This window comes from Tursiops truncatus, chromosome 6 (assembly GCF_011762595.2).
Source record: "Tursiops truncatus isolate mTurTru1 chromosome 6, mTurTru1.mat.Y, whole genome shotgun sequence".
In the NCBI taxonomy this organism is placed as follows: domain Eukaryota; kingdom Metazoa; phylum Chordata; class Mammalia; order Artiodactyla; family Delphinidae; genus Tursiops; species Tursiops truncatus.
Genome location: NC_047039.1, coordinates 46,309,667 through 46,333,460, shown reverse-complemented (window position 1 = coordinate 46,333,460; position 23,794 = coordinate 46,309,667). Strand labels below are relative to the sequence as shown.

Here is a 23,794-nt window from a genome sequence, read left to right as displayed (position 1 = left end):
AACCACCTATTGTAATTAGATTGTAAGTAGATAGAACAACCCTATATATTTTTGTATTACCCGCTTTTCTTGTCTCTTTATTTTTTTGTCAGTCATTTTTTTTTTAACATCTTTATTGGAATATAATTGCTTTACAGTGTTGTGTTAGTTTCTGCTGTATAACAAAGTGAATTGGCTGTATGTTTACATATATCCTCATATCCCCTCCCTCTATGTCTCCCAATAACCTTTTAAAATTAACAATGCTAATAGCAGCACTTATCATGTATCTGTTCTTAGCAAACAGAATAACTATGTAACAGAAATGGGGTGTTTCTTGTTTGGTTTTTTATGTGCTTTTTCTTTTTAAATTCTGACAAAATCAAGGAAGGAACAATGGCAGATTACACATGAAAGTAAATTAAAAGGAATTCTTTTACTTAATGAAATATTCTACCAACAGTCTACCTTACCTATCACATGCATATGTGGGCATGGGCACATACACATACAGAGACACACAGACACACCACACACACACTAAATTGACCCCTAGGTTTGAAATATCTCATCCATCATCTGCCCTTAATCATTTAATAAACATTTATTAAATGCCATGTATCAGAAACTATTCTAAGAAAGTTTCTGTTTCCAAAGGACTCACAATTTAGTTGGTGCTTGAATAATGTTATCAGAACGCTTTTAAAATTGTGGTTTGAGAAGACCAATATGTAATCTCAAACTTGAGGCTGCTTTAGGTATCAGCATTTTCTGAAAAACTTTCCCTTTCAAGTTTCTGTATTTTCCATTTTCCTAAAACACATTTTATGCTAAATATTATCTCAAATATCCTTGCAAAATATACTTTGTATGGAATTTTCCCCTAACTTTCATACTAGAAAATAAACATATAGGGATTATATATCTTTCTAATTTTCATTAATGTCATAAAGTAAATCAGTAATGGATGATGTTTTTTTAAAAAAAATTTTCTAGCCTGGGGACTTCCCTGGTGGTCCACTGGTTAAGAGTCTGCCTTCCAATTCAGGGGATGCAGGTTCAATCCCTGATTGGGGAAATAAGATCCCACATGCCGAGGGGCAACTAAACCCATGCACCACAACTATAGAGCCCATGTGCTCTGGAGCCCACGTGCCACAACTAGAGAGTCCACGCACCGCAACTACTGAGCCCGTGCGTTCTGGAGTCCGTGCGCTCTGGAGCCCATGTGCACCACCACTAGAGAGAAGTCTGCGCACTGCAATGAAAGATCCCACGCACTGCAATGAAAGATCCCGCGTGCTGCAACTAAGACCCAATGCAGCCAAAACTAATAAATAAATAAATATTTAAAAAAATAAATAATAAACAAAATTAAAAATTTCCTAGTTACCTATTTTGTGTTGTTATTTTGTCTTAATGAGATCAGGTGAGACAGTAAATTTCAAAGTACTTTTGAAACAGTGAAGCAAAAATATTATTATTGCTGTTTCTATTATTATTAATTAATAATGAAATAAGATATTAAACCTTGTTTTTCCCTTCAAGATTCTGCAGAAATTGTAATTTAAATACTGCATATTTTTTTGTAAAAGTTTTTTCGACTTTAAAAGAATTTATAATATTAAATTCATATCTATTTGTTGTATGATATTGACAGAGTGATTTGACATCTAATATGACCATAGAGATATATCATTTATTAAAGGAGGTTAAGGGGAATATATTTCAATTAGAACTAATTCTCTTTCAAGATACAGAAGATCAGGCCTCCATTAATAAAAACAGCTATTCTTTTTGAGTGCATGTTATGTATTAAACATTTGAGTGTTCCAAAGACAGGTAAGACTTCCTCTGTCTTTCTGAAGAGTTTATAATATATTCAAGAATAATAAGAGCAATAAGCAAGCAGAAGAGACAAATCCCATAAATAAGAGATTGTCTTGTACAAAACTTCAAATGCCAGGGTGACACCTTAATTCTGGTGATGGATTCAAGAGTATATACATATGCCAAAGCTTATTAAATTGTATACTTTAAATATACACAGTTTGTTGTATGTCAAATCTACCTCAATAAAGCTTTTTTTTTTTTAATTTATTTTTGGCTGTGTTGGGTCTTCGTTGCTGTGCATGGGCTTTCTCTAGTTGTGAAGAGCGGGGCTACTCTTTGTTGCAGTGCACGGGCTTCTCATTGCAGAGGCTTCTCTTGTTGTAGAGCACAGGCTTCAGTGGTTGCAGCATGCGGGCTCAGTAGCTGTGGCTCACAGGCTCTAGAGCGCAGGCTCAGTAGTTGTGGCGCACAGGCTTACTTGCTCCGCGGCATGTGGGATCTTCCCGGACCAGGGATCGAACCCATGTACCCTGCATTGGCAGGCGGATTCTTAACCACTGCACCACCAGGGAAGTCCCCAATAAAGCTATTTTTAAAAATACCAAGGTAAGAAGATTTTAAATATTATGCATAATAAAAACTAGTTTTTAAAGCAGAGAAATGATAAAATTGGCATTCTGCTTTATGAAGAATAAACTGGTGACAGTTAGTTGACTGAATTAAAAAGGAAAAGTGATAAAGCCCCAAAAGTACCTCGGTATAAGTATTCTGCTAGATTAGGTAAGTATTTTGATTGTGAAATGTTTAATAGACCTAAAGTTACTGGCTTAAAGTACTGTTAAAGAAAACTTTGCTTGAAGTTTTATTAAGACTAAGAATGATTCCCAAGAGGTCCAAGGGCCTGGGATAATTGCATAGTTTACCTCCCAGTCTTATAGAAGACTATGATAATGATGATAGAGTATGATAGCGAAAAATATAAGCACCTCCTAACTTCCACATTTTTATCTGTGAGGTTATGATTAATATTGGATTGACTTACATTGGCTCAAGTCAGTAAAGCCCAATTCTGTATCTTTTTCTATACAGAATCAAGTCTAAGTCATCTCTTTATCTAATTAGAGAATTAAGGGTGGTTGTACAGTCCAGTCACTTCCTCATAATTGTAGTCTGTGTTATGTCAGGAGAAGATTAAGCGTGTATGTGTTTATGCTACGTATATACAATTAATTTATTCTATAAATATGCAAGTGAAAGGAAGAAAATGAGTAAGTATGTTGGCAAAAATTGTGAAAACAGAAGCCTAACCAGGAGAAAGGAATACAACGTTGTTCTTGAAGGAAAGAAATCTCTTTATATGTTTGCTTTTCCCAGGTTTTAGTCTCTCATTATCTAGAATATAATTGAAAAATAATATTTAAAAATAGAATATATTTCCCAATAAGATGAAATACTTTCACCCAAATTCTCACTTGGTTATAAAGAATTTCCCTATATTTAAATTTTTATAAAGGTTCTCATATTACATAAATAATTTCTCAATCATGTTATTTGAATTACAAAGTTATGTTCTTTGAAGAACCATTGGCTTGAAGTGACCTCAAAAAATGTCAGTTTTGGATGCCTAAATAAGTCAAGTAATGGAATAAGCTTAAAAAAAAAGAAGGAAAGAAAGAAAGCAGACCAAAAACATAACCAGATTTACCATAGTCATTTTTCCTGGTTTGGGAGAGAATGACTTCAACCTGAAAGCATTTTTTGTCATTTAAAACAGACTTTTTGGTGAGATCCCCTTAAAAAGAAATACAGGTTTCCAATTAAATTTGCTGGAGCAAAGACATGAATTTCTCTCTGCTGCTTCCAGAAAACAGTAATGAAAATGGCAGTCAGTGGTTAAATGGTATAAGACCACACAAGGACAAAGACAGGAGAGGCGATGACAACAGATTGTAAATATCAATAACATTTTGAAAACTGGAAAATTGGTGAATAGTATTTGACTTAACAGAACTGAGAAAGCTGACACTTAAGTGGGAAAGCCAAAAAGAAAAAAGGAAGTAAACCATTCCAAAGATAGAAAACTCCAACATTATTTAGGAGGCAGTGGTACATTGGAAGAAACAAATAAAAACAAACAAAAATAACTCTGAGAAAGCAGAGACAATTCAGGGAGAATGATAAAACAAAAACAATTATGGAAAAAGAAACCTTTCAGAGAGATAAAGTATTGCATTCATAAAGCACTAACAGGGTATTATAAAAATATTTAGAGAATAAATAGACTCTTAAAAAGTGAAAATACAAAAGCAGAAATTTCAATGTCTGTATGTTGCCAGGAAGGCTGAACAAATAAAGAGGTTGAACAAAGGGATGGAAAATAGGAGAGAAAAAAATATTTAATTAAAGGGAAATTCACATAACATACACTTACAAGTTTCAAGTGTACGATTCAGTGGTTTTAGTGAACTCATGATGTTGTACAATCCTTTCCCTCTAGTTTCCAAACTTTTTCATCACCCCAGAAGAACACACTGTAAAATACATTTTAAATGAACGAAACTAGCTAGAAGGTCCGACATCTGACTAACAGAAAAAGAAAACAGAGAAAATGGTGGGAAAGAATTATCAAAGAAATAATTCAAGACAAATTTCCAGAGCTGATGGATTTGCATTTCCTGATTGAAAGGACACACTGTGCCTTTTTCATGCTATGCCCAATGAAGTGTGAGAAAAGACTAACACTAAGATACATCCAAATAAAATATTAGAATATCAGGGATAAAGAGAAAAATCCTAAAACTTTCAAAGACAAAACACAAGTTACATGAAAATAACTGGGTATCACAATAACTTCAGATTTTGCAATAGCACCCTGGAAGATAATGGAGCAATGCATTTAAAACTGTAGGTAAAATTATTTCCACCTAGAATTCTATACCTAGCTAAATTATCAATCAACATCGGGGAAAATGTGACATTTCAAAATGCAAGATTTCAAAACCTTTATCTCCTTTCCTTTCTTAGAAAGCTAGTGAGAATGTACACTGAGAAAGAAGATGTGGGGGGCAGGAGAAAAGGAGATCTACCAGAGGAAAGAAGTGAAGAGTGTTTTGATGATGGTGAGGATGATGATGATGATGACAGGAGGTCCCAAGATGACACAAAAAGACAAAGAGATTCAGGAGGGATTTTTCCCCATAGGAAATGAAACATATATTGCAACAGATTAACTAAAGTGTTTAGACATATTGAACAAAGATTTACAGTTTTCCTTGAAAGTTTGAGGGTGAATTAGTAACAGGTACATAGAAGACAAAGCAAATGAAAACAAATGAGGCAATGATTAATGCCAGGAAAGAAAAACAAAAATACCGTACAATAATGAAAATGTTATTATAGCAAACAAGGTGGCTCATTTGTGAATCGTAATATAAGCATAATAAAGTAAACACTGAATATTGATTTAACTCCAAATTGTGATGCTACATTATAAAGATGGAGAAAGAGAGGGACAGAGAGAGAGAGAAGCTGGCAGAGGGAGACCTATATAAGAGAGATTAAACCCTCATCTTTGAAAGTAGGAAGTCAGTAGATATTATCTAAAACTTTTTTGGAAAAATCAAGATATTCTAGAATAACCCACTTAGAAATAGGAAGGTAAATACTAAGAGAAAAAAGAAAAACAAAAAAACCCCCTAACAGACTTGAAAGCAGTGGCCACTAGAAATTTGGAATCAGGGATGAAGAGTATAGATCAGAAAACTGCTGGTTTTTGTTCTTGTTGTTAAAAATCCTGTAATATTCTCCGATTGTTTAAATTAGTTACCCGTACTATTAAGCATTCTATTAAGTAGTTATTTGGTGAATATCATGAATATTACATATGGTATGAATAAAAGTAACTGCCTTAACCTTCCTTACATAGATATTTATGACTTAGAATAAAATGTCCAATTATAGCTCACATACAGATTCAATACTTAGTCTTAAGCAACTTAGATGGAAGTGAAAATGGTGTGCTAGAAAATTATGATGATTTTAAATGTGGCTCTCTTGGTGACAAAAATACTGATGATGGAGATGCCTGTGAAGAATTTGAATCAAATTGTTTAATGAATATATATGAGTAGGAAAACATCCTAAAATAATATTAGATAACATGTTATTATAAATATGTATACATGTATGTGTAAATAAATTATTAAATGATTTTTACTATGTCTTCAAAGTTTCTAAAATATTATATATTCTAGTAGGGCAAAAAAACCTAACACCTCACTATTTTTGTATCTTCTCATTAGGAAAATAAGGGATTGATTTAATTTCGAGGTCCCTTTATATTTAGGAAAATTTGGTAGTTGCTTCCTGCATTGTTCTCTGAAGCTACTAGTAATGACATGTGAATCAACTTAAGAATCTACCACTAACTAGTTTTTCTTCCTTTGTCCATCCTATATAGTCACTGAAAACATGATTGTGTGAAATATGTGTGTTGTGTTATGTCTCATACTGTCATCTTAATTAATTAAAAATTAAATCTTCCATACCACTCAAAATATTCTGGTAAGTAATCTTAGTCTATACACTTTAGGAAAAGCTAAAAATCATTCACTCATTCGAGACTGAAATTATCTGATACAATTTTCATTGACAGGCTCTTAAAGTTAAAGGAAAGTCTACAGATTTATTAACCCAGAAGGAATGGACAAAAGGTATGCTATATAATTTTATAATTGAGAATTTAAACTGTAAAAGAAAAACTATCCAATAAATGTCTCATCTCTTGTGTTTTAACCCTATCCAAAATTAATCCCACGCTTTTGGCCACATCCCTGACAATGGAGTCTTTCATTCTAATTCTGTGATGTTAGCCTGGGGTCTAGGAACATCCCTGAGAAGACAAAAAGGAGGAATCACCACGGAAACCACTATAGAAATTCCAATTATCTTTTAGGTGCTTTACAACTGATAGCTGAATACCTTTTGCACATGGTCACTCTTGTGATAGGGATGCTTCAGGGTTCATCTGTGGCAAGATTGTGTGTGGGAAACCTTGGACTTCCAAAGAATAAAGAAATCAAAAACCCCTCCAAAACAGAAACAAAACATCAAACCAAAATAAAAACCAGACTACGCATCTTCCTAATAGAGAAGGGATATTTCCTTCACTGTATTTATCAAAGAGATCATTCTGATGTAGCTAACAGCAGTGGAGCCAAATTGTTCATTTTTTTTCAGTTGTTTATAGATGCCACTAGAAAAGGTTTCAGTGCGTTTAGACAGGGATGAGGGCATTCACCTTTTTCACCTGTTACTCTTCCTGGGAGAGCCAAGTCTCTCTAATAATTTCTAAGGGAAATATTTAATTGCATAGCTTCCTGTAAATAAATGTATTTTCTTATTTAATATGGTAGTGAAGAAATCCATTTTTTAAAAATAAATCTATTTATGGCTGTGTTGGGTCTTTGTTGCTGTGTGTGGGCTTTCTCTAGTTGTGGCGAGTGGGGGCGACTCTTCATTGCGGTGTGTGGGCTTCTCACCGTGGTGGCTTCTCTTGTTGCGGAGCACGGGCTCTAGGCACGTGGGCTTCAGTTGTGGCACGCAGGCTCAGTAGTTTGGCTCACGGGCTCTAGAGCACAGGCTCAATAGTTGTGGCACACGGGCTTAGTTGCTCAGCAGCATGTGGGATCTTCCTGGCCCAGGGCTTGAACCCATGTCCCCTGCATTGGCAGGCAGATTCTTAACCACTGCGCCACCAGGGAAGTCCCAAGAAATCCATTTTTATCTTCATCTCTTTTTAGTATTTTTTAGAATGAGGTATTAAATGGTAATAACAAAGTTCTCTTTGTTTTCCTTTCTTTGAGAGTTCGTTACTGAATACTTACAACATTTCATCATAAAGGGGAAAATAACCCAAGAATTATCTGATCTTTAATGACTTCATTTTAACAAATGATACAAAAAGAGAAGCAAGATGAAGGACATCCTCTTAACCTATTCAGATGGAAATGTCAATCAAGAGGAAACATTCTATAAATGTGTATTGATACAAGCAAAGTTGCATCATCTGCCAGCATTGTTATGCTGTGCAAGAAAATACTTCCAGTGCTAAGAAGCAATGGCTAACTATTGTTTTCATATTTCTATTTTTTATGTTTTGATATAAAGCAACATCTATATTAAAAAAATGGATAGGGGGAGGAAAAGGAGAGCAATTAGGGTAGGCTATAAAGGTTGTAAAACTCCTAACTGGTGTGGTTACAGGGCATGATGGCCACTGAATAGATCCATTAGTCATAATTGTTGCTGTCAGGAGCCAGTTAAATGGCTGTCTCTGAGGAGGTCACCTTCCACATATGAGCTGCCCTACACTGAGTATTAGACTTGTCAGGAGGCTGAATCCTGACTCATCTGGACAAACCTTAAAAACATTTTTTTTTTTTTTACTTAATAGAAATGAAATAGCAAAGCTTAAAAGCAATTTAGTGTTTCTAAACTGAACTAAAACACATAGCATACATAGTGGTGATAACACTAGAAAAGCTTTATTGTCTGCTATCCTGTTCCCAACCTGTGCTGGGTAGTCTCCGTTTGCCTCTTTAGAGCCACTCAGCTTCTCCACCAGGCTCTGGGCTGACATCTATGGTCAGGACCTCTGACTTCCATCTGGACTCAGCCTATAGGAAGTCCTAGTGGGGACTGAAGGATGGAGGAGAGGGAATTTTTATTTCCCTGCTCTCGGATATTTAATTCCTTGGTGTCTTATTTCTTGGGCCTTGTGCTCCACCAAGGACCACAGCAGGGCCAGGTGAGGGTGAGGCAAGTGAGGTCTTGGGTGCAAAATTTAAGGGGACACTCACTCTCAGGGCTGTGCAAGGGCAGGGTCAGCTCCTGAGAGTAAGGGCCTCCTTAAATCTGACGACTAATGCCTTACATTTATTCTTCCTTTAATCAAGAGAATTCTGTTCCTTATAATCAAAGCAGTACAGACCAAAATAGTAAGGCAACAGAAGTCTGAGAAGTAGCTGGAGAATACCTGGTTGTTCTAAATGAATTCTGGATTATAGGACCTAGAAACATTACATCCCAGGCAGGACAGGCTCCATAACTTGTAAGATCTAGTGAAAAAAAAGAAGTGAAAAAAACGGAAATGTAGGGCCCTTGTTGAAAAACTCTTGAGAACTTCCAGAAAGCAATAGGAGAGCACTAAACCAAACATGGGAACTTTCTGAGTGTGAGCCCCTGTGTGACTACACGGGTCACACAGCCAGGAAGCCAGCTCTTCTGGGATATTTGCAAGTGAAATTGCTGATCTTTGACGAATTGTGGAGAATTGGAGAAGCATGAGAAAATTAAGTTAAAAGTCATTTCAAAATCTTGAAATCCCTGTGACAGCAGCATGGGTTTCTTATGCATCGTTTTGGCCCAGGGTGTTTATTAAACCCATGGTGAGAACTTAGCAGCAACAATAATAACTAATATTCACCGAGCTCTTATTATGGGCCCATAGCCTGCTACATGGTAAGTATTCCTCTTTGTTGAAGGAATGGATGGATAGGGGAAATTCAGAAAGTGGCTAAGGGTTTTATACGAACGATCTCATTTAATCCTTAAGCAACCTCATAAGTAAATATTATTATTATCCCCACTTTATAGATAAGGAAAATGACACCTGGGGAATTAAAACAATTTGCCCAAGGTCACATGGTTAATTAACCTCTGGGATTAGCACCTGTATTCCTCTGATTTCAAAGTCTAAACCCTTAACCACTCTGCCCATAGTAGGCACTTGGGAATAATTGATTGGTTTTTGGATTATCTTTTGCTATTAACTGGTCATATGTCTAACAACTTTACTAACCTGACACTAGCAAATAATAATTATTATTCAAAATCTTAGAAATTCCAACTAGTAAATACTAACTGTACAAGAGACTCTGATCATATATAGGACATTCTCTCCTTAGGCAGATATATTCTCAGACATTTTTTTTCAAAGCAGTTCCCTTTGTTTTATTTTTTTAAATTAGTTATCTATTTTCTACATATTAGTGTATATATGTCAATCTCAATCTGACATTATTTATTTATTTATTTAAATTTATTTATTTATTTATTTTTGGCTGTATTGGGTCTTTGTTGCTGCGTGCAGGCTTTTCTCTAGTTGCGGAAAGCAGGGGCTACTCTTCCTTGCAGTGCGTGTGCTTCTCATTGCGGTGGCTTCTCTTGTTGCGGAGCATGGGTTCTAGGTGTGTGGGCTTCAGTAGTTGTGGTGCACGGGCTTACTTGCTCCACAGCATGTGGGATCTTCCTGGACCAGGGCTTGAACCCGTGTCTCTTGCATTGGCAGGTGGATTCTTAACCACTGCACCACCAGGGAAGTCCCTCAGACATTTTAAAATTACCTTTCTCCTCTTCTGTCATAGGGCAAGGGGAAATTATTATATCCTGGATATAATATATGATATACTGTGTCATGGATACCTACAATCTTACAAATGTGTCATGCTAATTAGAACTCGATAGTCATGAAATCGCATGTAGATAAAATTATGTAGATAAGAAAAAGCTACACATCTGAACCCTTAGTGACAAATTTCAAGGAGTAGAAGTCTTAAAGAAGAAAAATCCCTTAAGAATGGAATGTATACGTTAATACTGGTGAAAGCAGATCTACACTTCTCCCATCATTTTATGCAAGGTCCTGTATCCAGTACCAGTCTTGTGAAATCCCCAGGCTGTAGGAGTGTCTCCAAATCTGGGAGCAGCCCAGGACAAGCTTTCTCTCAGGTGGATGCAGCAATCTCTAAGTACCTCAGTGTGCACAGCAGGAGAGCAAACCTCTGAACCTGAGTGTATGCTGACTGCTCGGTTCACCACCTATTGGCCATTGTTGCAAAGGAGGCACCTTTCTCTCACAAAAGTAGGTTAGTGCAGCAGCACGTAATAAAAATAAAAAGTAGGAGAGATTAAAAGAAAGAAAGCAGAGAGGAGAGAGAAAATATAGTATCAGATGCTGGAGAAAACAGCTGTGTTCTCTACAAGGGTAAAAGGGGGCAAGAACTGCCTGCCCTGCTCCCCAGTACAGTAACTCTTCAAGGTGTGATGTGCCTCAATTGTCCTCCCTTCCCCTCAAAACTCACCTCACATACACAGACATCTGCACCATAGTTGTCACTACGAGTGCTGCACCCAGCTTCTACTGGCTCCTGTGCACTGATAGTGCACATTTCTTCCTAACTCCATGTTCACTGATATCACTTTCATCGTTTGAAATTAGCCACAGAGTATTTACACTGAAGAAATCAACAAGCACTACAATTTTTTCCTTAGTGTTTTAGTCTGTTTGGGGTGCTATAACAAAATATCATAGACTAGGTGGCTTTTAAACAACAGAATTTTGATTTTTCACAGTTCTGGAAGCTGAAAGTCAGAGATCAGCATCATCGGGTTAGGGTAAGGGCCATCTCCAGGTTGCAGACTTATCGTCCTATCCTCAGATGGCAGAAGGGGGCTAGGGAGTTCTCTGGAGTTAAGTAAGTGCCTAGGCGAGGGGTTATGTTTAAATCTGGGGTGAGGTGGGATGGGGACAGGACCATAGCTAAGGAAGCAGCAACAGAACCAATTGCTACTTTTTTTATACAGCAGGTTTTTATTAGTTATCCATTTTATACATATTAGTGTATATATGTCAATCCCAGTCTCCCAACCAATTGCTACTTTTGCATACATTCTCCACAAATACAAAAGCCAGGAGCAAGGGCAAATGACTTCTTCCTGGTAATGCCCTCTTTTTCTGGTTAAAGAAAATTCTTTAGAAATCTTATAGTTCTATAAGTCTCATAGGACAGAACCGAATCACATGGCCACACCTTGCTATAATGGAGTCTGGGAAAGTATCTGGCAAAGGGGAACAAAATAGCCATAATGGGCTTGGGTTAGGGTAAGTAAAATACAGTGTGTGGGTCAAGTCTAGACCTTCACCTGTTTTTGTAGAGCCTGCAAGCTAAGAATAATTTTTACATTAAAAATATCAGTACAGGGACTTCCCTGGTGGCGCAGTGGTTAAGAATCCACCTGCCAATGCAGGGGACATGGGTTCGAGTCTTGGTCCGGGAAGAACCCACATGCTGCGGAGTAAGTCTGTGCGCCACAACTACTGAGCCCATGTTCCACAACTACTGAAGCCTGTGCTCCACAACAAGAGAAGCCACCACAATGAGAAGCATGTGCACCACAACGAAGAGTAGACCCTGGTCGTCGCAACTAGAGAAAGCCTGAGCACAGCAACGAAGACCCAACACAGCCCAAAATAAATAAATAAAATAAATAAAATAAAAAAAAGAAACTACTACTCTACAATGTGTTTAAAAAAAAAAGTACAGATTCATCATGTCAAAATAAGAAAAGTAAGCTTTATATGTCATGCTTTTTTTCCTAGCTTTACTGAGATATATTGACACAAATACATTGACACATAATACATACACAAATATATTGAGATATAATTGTGTAAGTTTAAGGTTTGCAATACATTTATTTGATACATTTATATATTGCAAAATGATTACACCACAGATAGCTAATACCTCTATCACATTAAATAATTACTATTTCTTTTTTTGTGGTGAGACTATTTAAGATCTACTGTCTTAGCAACTTCCAATTATATAATATTATTAACTATAATTACCATGCTGTACTTTAGATCCCTAGAACTAATTCATCTTATAACTGGAAATTTGTACCCTGTGACCAATATCTCCCATTTCCCCCACACTCGCAGTCCCTGATAACCACCATTTTACTCTCTGCTTCTATGAGTTTGGCTCTTTTAGATTCCACATATAAGTGAGATCATATAGTATTTGTCTTTCTCTGTCTGATTTCTTTCATTTAGCATAATTCCCTCAAGATTCATCCATGTTCTCAGAATTTCCTTCTTTCTCACGGCTAACTAATATTCCATTGTGTTTACATATACCACAACTTCTTTATCCATTCATCCTTTGACAGAAACTTATGTTGTTTCCATATCTTGGCTATGGTAAATAATGCTTCAATGAACTTGGGAATGCAGATAACTCTTCAAGATCCTGTTTTCATTTCCTGTGTATATATACCCAGAAGTGGGATTGCGGGATCATGTGGTAGTTCTATTTTTAATTTTTTGAGCAACATCCATACTATTTTCCATAGTGGCTGTACTAATTTGCATTCCCACCAACAGTGCACAAATGTTCCCCTTTTTTCCACACCCTCACCAACACTTGTTATCTCTTGTCTTTTTGATAATAGCCATTTGTTTTGCTGTTAAGTTATATGAGTTCTTTACATAGTTTGAATATTAACCCCTTATCAGATACGTGATTTGCAAATACATTCTCCCATTCCATAGGTTGCCTTTTCATTTTGTTGAGTGTTTCTTTTGCTCTGCAGAAGCTTTTCAGTTTGATGTAATCCCACTTGTTAATTTTTGCTTTTGTTGCTGTGTTTCTGGTGTCATATCCAAAAAATCATTGCCAAGACCACTGTTGAAGAGATTTTCCCATTTTCTTCTTGGAGTTTTACAGTTTCTATTCTTATATTTGTCTTTAATCCATTTTGAGTTATTCTTTTAAGTGGTATAAGATAGGGGTCCAATTTTATTCTTATGCATGTAGTTACCCAGGTTCCCCAGCTTCATTTATTGAAGAGAATATCTTTATCCATTAAGTTTTCTTGGTTCCCTTGTCAAATATCAGTTGACCATATATTCAAGGGTTTATTTCTATGCACTTGATTTTGTTGCATTGGTCTATGTGTCCTTTTTTTTCTGCCAGTACCATACTCTTTTGATTACTATAGCTTTGCCATGTAGTTTGAAATCAGAAACTGATGCCTCTAGCTTTGTTCTTCTTTCTCCGGATTGCTTTGGCTATTTGGGATCTTTTGTGGTTTCATACAAATATTAGGATTTTTTTTATTTCTGTGAAAAAAGCAGTTGAAATTTTGATAGGGATTTCATTGAATAAAGATGACTTTGGGCAGTATGGACATTTTAACAATATTAATTCTTCTAATCCACGAGCATGGCATAATTTTCCATTTGTTTGTGTCTTTTTCATATTCTTTCGTCAGAGTTTTGTAGTTTTCAGTACAGATCTTTCACCTTTTTGGTTAAATTTATTCCTAAATACTTTATTGTTTTTGATATTATTGTGAATGGGATTATTTTCTTTATTTCTTTTTTGGATGTTTTGTTGTTAGTGTATAGATGCCCAACTGATTCTGTATGTTGATTTTGTATTGTGCAACTTTACTGAATTCATTGATCAGTTCTAACAATTTTTTTGGTGGTGTCATTAGGATTTACTACATATCAGATCATATCATCTGCAGAAAAAGATAATTTTGCTGCTTCTTTTTGGAGTTGAATGCCTTTTATTTCTTTTTCTTGCCTGATTGCTCTGGCTAGGACTTCCAGTACTATGTTGAATAAGAGTGAGAGTGAGAATCCCTGGCTTGTTCCTGATTATAGAGGAAAAGCTTTTAATTTTTTGCCATTGAGTATAATGTTAGCTGTGGGTTTCCCATACATGGCCTTTATTATGTTGAGGTATGTTTCTTGTATACCCGATTTGTTGAGCATTTTTTATCATGAAATGTTGTTGTATTTTGTCACTTTTTTCTGCATCTATTGAGATGATCATATGATTTTTGTCTTTCATTCTATTAATGTGGTGTATCACATTTATTGATTTATATATATTGAACTATCCTTGCATCTCAAGGATAAATCCTGATTGATCATGGTATAAAATCTTTTTATGTGCTGTTGAATTTGGTTTGCTAACATTTTGTTGAGAATTTTTGTATCTATATTCATTATGGATATTGGTCTGTAGTTTTCTTGTAGTGTCCTTACTTATCTGGTTTTGGTATCAGGGTAATGTTGGCCTCATAAAATGTGTTTATTAGTGTTCCCTCCTTTTATTTTATTTTTTTAGTGTTCTCTCTTTTTAAGTTTTTGGGAAGAGTTTGAGAAAAATTGTCATTAATTTTTCTTTAAATGTTTGGGAGAATTTACTAGTAAAACCACCTGGTCCTGGGCTTTTTTGTTTCTTGCGAGTTTTTTGATTACTGATTCAATCTCCTTACTCTTTGGTCTATTCAGATTTTCTATTTCTTCATGATTCAGTCTTGGTAGGTAGTGGGTTTCTAGGAATTTTTCCAGTTTGTTGGTGTATAATTGTTCATAGCAGTCTCTTATGATCTTTTGTATTTCTGTGGTATCAGTTGCAATATATCCTCTTTCATTTCTGATTTTATTTAAATTCTTTTCTTAATTTTTCTTTGTCTAGCTAAAGGTTTTTCAATTTTGTTTATCTTTAAAAAAACAGTTCTTCATTTTATTAACTTTTTCTATTGTTTTTCTGGTCTCTCATTTATTTCCTTCTGCTAACATTGGGTTTAGTTTGTTCTTCTTTTTCTAGTTCCTTAAAAGTGTAAAGTTAGGTTCTTTGATATCTTTCTTTTTTCTTAACGTAGACATTTATTGCTATAAACAGCCCCCTTAGAAATGCTTTTGTAACATCCTGTTAGTTTTAGTATGTTTATTTCTAGGGATCAGGGCAGGCAGTGGTGGTGACCAGAGTCAGTGCTGATTACAGAGGGCCAGCTGCAGGTATCTATGTAGTGGTAAGGACCAGTTGCAGATACATATGTAGTGATGGGGGCCAGGGCAGGCAGCAAGGGCTGGGGCCAACTATGGACTCACTGACAGCTGTGGGACGCCAACTGTTGTTGTGTACTACCATGGCTGCTGGGTCTTGCCATGGGTGCATGGCAGTGAAGGCCAGTGATGGGGGCTGGGCCAGGGGCATGCAGATGTCTAGCTGGAGGGGCTTAGCTGCAGGTGAGAGCAGTAGTACAGGCCAGTGACAGAAGACAGGGTCTAATCTGGTCCCACAAGCACCTGCATGGGCTCTGGTCATTGATGTGCTCTCCTGTGGCTGCACAGTCTCCTCCTGGGTATATGTATTGCAGTGGAGCCCAGTGACAGGCATCAGGCCAGTGGCATGCAAGTGCACAGCTGGAAGGGCTAACCCTGAATGTACGTACAGTGGTGGGTTCAACTCAGAGGTCTAGACTGCATTCACAGAGCTGCAGAGGCCTGGGCTGAGTTAGTGCAATCCCCCGGCTCTGGTAGGATGAGAGGTGGGGAAGTGAGCAGGGAGGGACTCAGGCGGCTGTTGTCAGTGAAGATGAGTATCTGTGGGGTGAAAGCTGATGACATCTTCAGGGCTCCTCAGTGGCTGTTTGGGCCATTGGTTTCTTCTGTGGCCAAATCTGTCAGGTTTATCTGCAAAGCTGGTCACTTTGAACTGTAATTGCTCTAGCTGTATGGCTGCTACTGGTAGCCCTTGCTTTTCTTCCTTGTTTCTAGCCATCTCTATATGGCTCATCTTTTCAGGTCTGGGTTGGGTGAATCTAAAGTGGGATGTTTGTGCAGTGTCCCAAAAGGCTGGGGAAGCTAGTTACTCACCTTACTCTTCCTTTCCTGCTGAAGGAAACTCTTTCTAGTTGGGAAGTTTCCCCTTGGCATTGAGCCATGCTGGCTTGGGGGATGGGGTGAAGCAGGCAGAGTTAAGCTGTCTTCCCTCTTCTCTTGCAGTTGTTTTCAGGTTTTTGTTCCACTGTGTTGCTGAAGTTTTTTTGTTTTCTTTTTTTCTTTTTTGGTCGTGCTGTGCAGTTTGTGGCATCTTAGTTCCCCCACGACGGATTGAACCCAGGCCCTCAGCAATGAAAGCACAGAGTCCTAACCACTGGACCGCCAGAGAGTTCCCTGTTGCTGAAGTTTCTTAAGGGGACCCCAGAGCTCTCCCAGAACTGTTTTTGTTTGTGGATAACTGTCTAACTGTTGATCTTTGTGGGAGAAGGGACGCTGAGGTCTTCTATCGCACCATTTTTTTGACATCACTCACCTTTTATGTCATGCTTTTAAAGGCACAATGGATATGGATTATTTTGCTTTCAAAATAGTTGACAAAGTATGTGTTTATTGTACAGTCACTATACCTGTGTGAAAAGATTACATTATATATTGACATTCCCAGATTCATCACAATGTTCCAAACTCACAGGAAATCAATGATCAGAAAAATATGCATATTTAAAATGCAACATATCACAGCAGAATTTCTCCACAAAAATAAAAATGAAAAAATTGCAACCATAGTAAATTTCTGAGTGACTCATGTTAGTCGAGCAAGGAAAGCCGTTTACTGATGGTGAGTTAATTAAGTCATGTTTGATTGCAGCAGCTAAAGACATATTTCTGGAGAAAATAAACTTGTTTAAGACCAGTAGCCTTTCACTGAGAACAGTTCCTTGAAGAGTTGGGGACACTGGGAGCAACATCAATAGTTAATTAAAAAACAAAGTATTAAACGATTTCCACAGGTTTTCCTTGTCTCTTGATGAGTTGACAGATGTTACTAATACCGTTCAGTACATTGTTTATTCAAGGAGTCAATGCTGAGTTTGACTGAAGAATTAGCCTCTATAAACTGTCAGCATGGAACAACTATAGATGAGAATATTTTCAAAGAAGCTGAGAAAGCTTTAATTCAGTACAATCTGAAGTGGAATCTGCTAAGATGAGTTCCATCTGATGGTGATAAATATGTGTGGAGCAGAGAAGGCTTACCTGAACAAATTTATAAGGCTTGTGAAATGATAGGTATTTAAAGCCTGTGGTTAATCTTGTTATTCATCAGTGGGTCATTTGCAGAAAGTTTTTCAATTTCTTGTGCTTTTGAACCAGTAGCCTCCATGTTAAACTTCATTTACTCTGGTGGACTTAACAATCATCAGTTCTGTGAACTTTTGTCAAAAATAGAAGCTGAATATTTTGCCTTGCCCTGCTATACAGCAGTTTGATGGCTTAGCAGTGGTAGTTTTAACGCAATTTTTGAACTCAGGCCTGAGACTGAATTTTTTTGAAATGAGAACTTCCCTCGATCACTTTTATTGAACACTGACTGGTTTTGAAAATTCGCTTTTGCTGCAGACTTGGTCAATTTCTCAATATAAAATTACAAGGCAGACAGTGCCCATATGCAAATGTAATGCTGTGGGAAAGTCATTTTAAGAACAACTGATGCTGCTTGAATCACAAGTAATGTCAAGCTGTTTAATATACTTCCTGTGCTGTCAAAGTTTTAAAAAGAAGCAAGATCTTCATTCCCACAAAAATTTGCAGGAGATATATTCTCTATGCTCAAACTACAGTTCCAAAAGCATTTTTGGATCTTAATGCATGTGGAAAGGAAATTTCCATATTTCAAAATCCATGTAACTTTGCAGCTCAGTATCTTCCACCTAACCTTCAATTGGAAGTGATTAATCTGCAATATAATGACATGGTAATTGGCAAATATCAAGAGAAGAACCTAATAGAATTCTGTAAATTACTTCCAAGTGATAAATATGCTCAATTAAAATCATACTGTCATAGATTGATATCAGTATTTGGCCATATCTTCTGTGTAAAAGGTGTTTTCAAAGATGAAATGCATAAAATCACTTTACAGATCAGCATTAACAGATGAATATGTGGAACTGATTTTGATGACAGGGAATTCAAACTTTGAATCCCAATTAAATGAACTATTATCTTCCAACAAAGAATTCCATTCTTCTCATTAGTAGACCTGAATTACAAATGATTGTGCTCAATTATCATTACACTTTGGATTTCATCAATAAAAGTTTTGTGGAAATTTGTTTTCTCTCTTTTTATTTAAGTTTCTATATAATATCCTCAATTTTGCCTCTTGGTTCACAAACCTAAAATATTTACTTTCTGGCTCATTACAGAAAAAATTTGCTGACCTCTGGTTTTGATCAATCCTGTTCTATCCCCTGGGGCTGGAAACACTGCTGGGTCAAATAAAAATCGGTATTGTTTTAACATGGGAATTCCATCAAAATAATGTATCTTGATATTAGCAAGGATCTGATGGTGTCATATGAGTAAGAAAAGTGATTGGTTACAGTTAATTCGGATACATGGCTACATCATCCCTATTGCTCCAGCTGACACTGAGCAAGCCACCACATATGAGGTGGCTGAGGCTATTCTAGAACAGCCAAGCTGCCAGCTGACTGCAGACACATAAGTAGACTCCGGAGGAACCAGCAAAAGCCAGCCTATATCAGAAGAATTGCCTAAGCAACCCATAGGATCCTGAAAATGAATAAATGTTTCTTTTTTTGTTTGTTTGTTTTTTATAGGTAGCCAGTCTTTTTATCAGCACCATTTGCTTGTGCTCATCTATTGTACCCCTTTCTAGAAGACCTATTTCTTTTGCTTTGTTAAAAAAAAACAAACCCCGATTTCTCAACACCTTAGTGTGACAAAATGTTCCAGGATTAAGTTATGTAATTGCATTGCAAAATAATAATGCATCTACCTTTCAGCAGCCTTATGCAAACCACTATTTAATTTTACCTACTCAGATTTAACAATTCTGCAATGCACAACAACCCTTCATGTGACTTCATGGGATGCCCAGAAAAGGGCTCTTTTTTTCAATGTTGAGGTATGGCAGATCCTGTACTCTCAGCCACCAAAGCCCTAGAGTACATCCCTGGGGTTTGAGCTTGTAGACTACCATGGCTGTGACTGCTTTGGGCTTGGCGTACTCTGTGTAGGTGACTGTATCCTGGATCATGTTCATCAGAAAGACTTGGAGCACCCTGCCGGTCTCCCGTTGGAAGAGGCTAGAGATGGGCTTAATGCCTCCATGCTGGGCCAGACACTGGATGGCAGGCTTCCTGATCCCCAGGTTTTTGCACAGCAGTTTTCCATGGTGCTTGGCCCCTCCCTTCCCTGGGCCTTTTCCACCCTTACCATGACTAGACATGGTTGCTTTTGCAATATAAACATTTGTGATTTTAAGCCTCTAAGTTTGTTACACAGCAAAAGCTAACTGTTGTAGGTAATCAAGGTAAGATTGATTGAGAGATATCTTCTTTTTGCCCCTTCACTGTACCCCAGGAGATGGACCTATATGAACAGCATCATTAGTTCCCTTGTGTCAGAAGATCAGAAAGAGAGAGGAGAATGAGGGAGGTCAAAGTATTAACTCCTGGGCTCTCCTCCCCCTGTTGGGTCACTGTGGACTGGCTGTGTTCCTTGACCTAAGCTCCCAATTCCTGTCAGGTAGCCCCTATGTACACAGCCTTCTCCATGTTTGGTAACTACTCCTTATTCTTGCCCCTTTAGGCTCAGAGGTGATTTTGGGGGCCTCAATGTTCCTGAGTTTCCCTTGTGATCTTTTTATTCCATGCCCACACCTTTGTTTATAGTCCCTTATTAAATGCTTCTCCTAATTTGATTGTGCCATCTGTTTCCTGCTGGGACCCTGACTGAGAGAGTAGGCCTTATCCGGGAGGTAATATCTCAGCAAAGGCTTGAATGATTCAATGGAATGAGTCATGAGAATATGTGGGGGGAAGTGCCAAGATCCTGCAGCAGAGAGTAGGCAGGGTTATTGGAGTGGAGTTGGCTGGGGTGAGTGTAGAAGGCAAGGTCAAAGATTAACAGGCAGTGTGTGTGTGTGTGTTGGGGATGGAGGTGCATGGTACAGGGAGACTGATCATGTATAGTTTGTTGACCTTTGTAAGGGCTTTGGCTTCTCCTCTAAAAGAAATGGGGAGCCATTGGAGCCATCTACTCACATCTAATTAAGTCTAATAAGACTACTTTCTGTTATGTGTCGACAGTGGAGCCCTGTGACTCAGTTCTGAATTTCTCCTCCCAGTTTCGTTCCTGCTGATGAATGTGTGTGCGTGTTGAGCTAGCCCAGCATGCTTGGGCCTGAGTTCAAGGCTTTGTGCCTCTCCTGATGCTGTGGGGGACATGACCTTCTCTTACAGTACAGGATTCACACTACAGTGTCTTTTTTTGTTAGCATATTCTTTTCAGTTCAGTTAATGATTTGGGAGTGGACACGTTTTTCTTACTCTCTTTCTTTTTTTGTTGTTGTTAAAGTCAATAGGCCCTTCTCTACTGACTTCAAAAAGTGTACTTATCTAAAGGGTCTGGTACAATAGAGAACTAACTGCTTAACAACTTCAGGGGTAATAATACAAGGAGTTTAACAGAGAAATGCTGTCTGCTTGCTTATCTCTGCAAGAAGGTGGTTTGTCCTGAATATTTAAAAGGCAAAGAGTTCATTTGCATGTATTGCATGTAGGATCTAAGCCTATCCAGAAAATAATATATAGATTTGAAGTCTGTTTTGATCCTTCAATTGAAATTTCCATCTGAGCTGGGGCTTCTGGTATTAGGTCTAGACCACCCTCTGCAGGTTACATGAATGAAGTTGATTCTTCTCCCATGGCCCCCATCCGGGTCCAGTCTCTCCCTGCTGTTTCTCAAAAATTCTCCCCAGGCTGACTCTCAGGGAATATAGACTCCACATATCTATATCAGATATGGGTGTGCCTTACTCAGTCCAGCTGATTTTTCCTAGTCTTACCCCAATCAAAATGTCACTCCAGGGCTTCCCTGGTGGCGCAGTGGTTGAGAGTCTGCCTGCCGATGCAGGGGACACGGGTTCGTGCCCCGGTCCAGGAGGATCCCACATGCCGCGTAGCGGCTAGGCCCGTGAGCCATGACCGCTGAGCCTGCGCGTCCGGAGCCTGTGCTCCACAACGGGAGACGCCACAACAGTGAAAGGCCCGAGTACCAACAACAACGACAACAACAACAACAAAAATGTCAGTCCATACAGTAGCTGTATTCCCTCAGGCCCCATTCTTTGCTTTCAGCTCAGAAGGAAACCAAGCTACTTAGCTAATCTGATTAATTAAGCAGGCAGGAGACTTCTCTTCCTGGCTAACAACACAGCTGGCCTATCAGAACCAGTTCTAATCTTTGTTGTCTAACCTTGATCCTGATTTCTTTTTAAATTTGTTATTATTATTTTCAAACATTTCTAGCCCTGCTCATGAAATGGGCTGTTCCAATGGGTATGCAGTAGAAAGAGAACTGGACTTTGTCCCTCTGCAATCTTAATTTCCCTCGCCAGCAATGGACAGTTAAACTAAATCAGAAAAACATCAAAAAATTTTGAGAATCAACACAGGACTTTAAGGTCGTTAAAGTAAACAAAACTCCCAACAACTTAACCTACTAATTATTAGGAGAGAACATTTTTTTTTTTACATTTAAAATTTTTTTTAGCATTTAGCTCTCTTTATTTACTTTTTCTTTTTTTTAAAATTAATTTTTATTGGAGTATGGTTGCTTTACAATGTTGTGTTAGCCTCCACTGCACAACAAAATGAATCAATCAGCCATACACATACAGATATCCCCTCCCTTTTGGACTTCCCTTCCATTTAGGTCACCACAGTGCATTAGGTAGAGTTCCCTGTGCTATACAGTATATTCCCAAAGAGAGAACATTTTTAACAGAAAAAATCAAAGCATAACCTCACAAAGAACAGTCCTTTACACTGAATAAATTTATTTTTATGAAAACTTAATACATTGTCTTTATTTTTCATTTCAGCACTTAGTTAAAACTTTGTCATAGACTGGCAGCTTCTGACATCCTTTCTGGTTCTAAAAGTCTATACCTCTAGTCTTGTACAAATAAATCTCCAGGATGAGCTGGCTCCCTGAGGCTCTGGATTGTGTATTTCATCTTGCTATCTCTCATATCTAGCACAGTGCCAGGTATAGCAATAGATTAAATAAATTAAAAGGTAGAAAAATCCTTGCTGAACTACAGTCATGTATAGAAGGAGTATATCCCAGAAGTAGGGTGAGTATATCCCAGAAGAGAGTGAGCCCTTGTGCTTCCAGCCTAGCCCAAGATCTGCAGCAAGTTGTTGTCAGTTTTAGGTTGTTGGTTTAACAGCCTAAATCCCTCAATCCTGCCCAAAATCAGAATCTAGGGGAAGTGTCAAAAGTGAAAAATCACAGACTCACCATCTTTCTTTAAATGGGCGTTTCCCCAAACACTCCTAAAACCAGACTTTCTATAACAGATGCAGTACATTTATTTATTGAGAGCCAGAGTGCCTCTTGATCAAGATGCTTTACTCCTTGTGCCTAATTTTCATTATTTATAAAATGTGTGTAATAACTGTGCCTGCTTCATAAAGTTGGATTAAATGAGTTGACATACATTGAAAGGTGCTGTTCACATAGTTAAATGTTCATTTGTAACTTTGACTAATGTATCTCAAAAAATAAGGAAATAGAAAAAGAATTTTTAGGGGCTTCCCTGGTGGCGCAGTGGTTGAGAATCTGCCTGCTAATGCAGGGGACACGGGTTCGAGCCCTGGTCTGGGAGGATCCCACATGCCGCGGAGCAACTGGGCCCGTGAGCCACAACTACTGAGCCTGCACGTCTGGAGCCTGTGCTCCGCAACGAGAGGCCACGATAGTGAGAGGCCAGCGCACCGCGATGAAGAGTGGCCCCCGCTTGCCACAACTAGAGAAAGCCCTCGCACAGAAATGAAGACCCAACACAACAAAAATAAATAAAATAAATTAATAAACTCCTACCCCCCAACATCTTCTTAAAAGAAAAAGAATTTTTAAAAAGAATTAAAATAGTCCTAAAAGAAGTGCTGTTGTATTTGGAATTATTAAGGCTGCACAGGGGGGACTTCTCTGATGGTGAAGTGGTTAAGAATCTGCCTGCCAATGCAAGGGACACGGTTTCTATCCCTGGTCTGGGAAGATCCCACATGCCGCGGAGCAACTAAGCCCGTGCGCCACAACTACGGAGCCTGCGCTCTAGAGCCCACGAGCCACAACTACTAAAGCCCGCGCTCTAGGGGCTGCATGTCGCAACTACTGAGCCCACGTGCTGCAAGTACTGACACCCACACGCCTAGAGCCCGTGCTCCGCAACAAGAGAAGCCACTGCAATGAGAAGCCCACGCACCGCAATGAAGAGCAGCCCCCGCT

At 38.0% G+C, this 23,794-nt stretch overlaps 1 pseudogene; it reads right to left on the bottom strand.

The window, feature by feature from the left end:
* Positions 1-19,420: 19,420 nt before the first annotated feature.
* On the bottom strand, positions 19,421-19,724 carry LOC101315725 (histone H4-like; annotated as a pseudogene).
* Between the last annotated feature and the right edge of the window lie 4,070 nt (positions 19,725-23,794).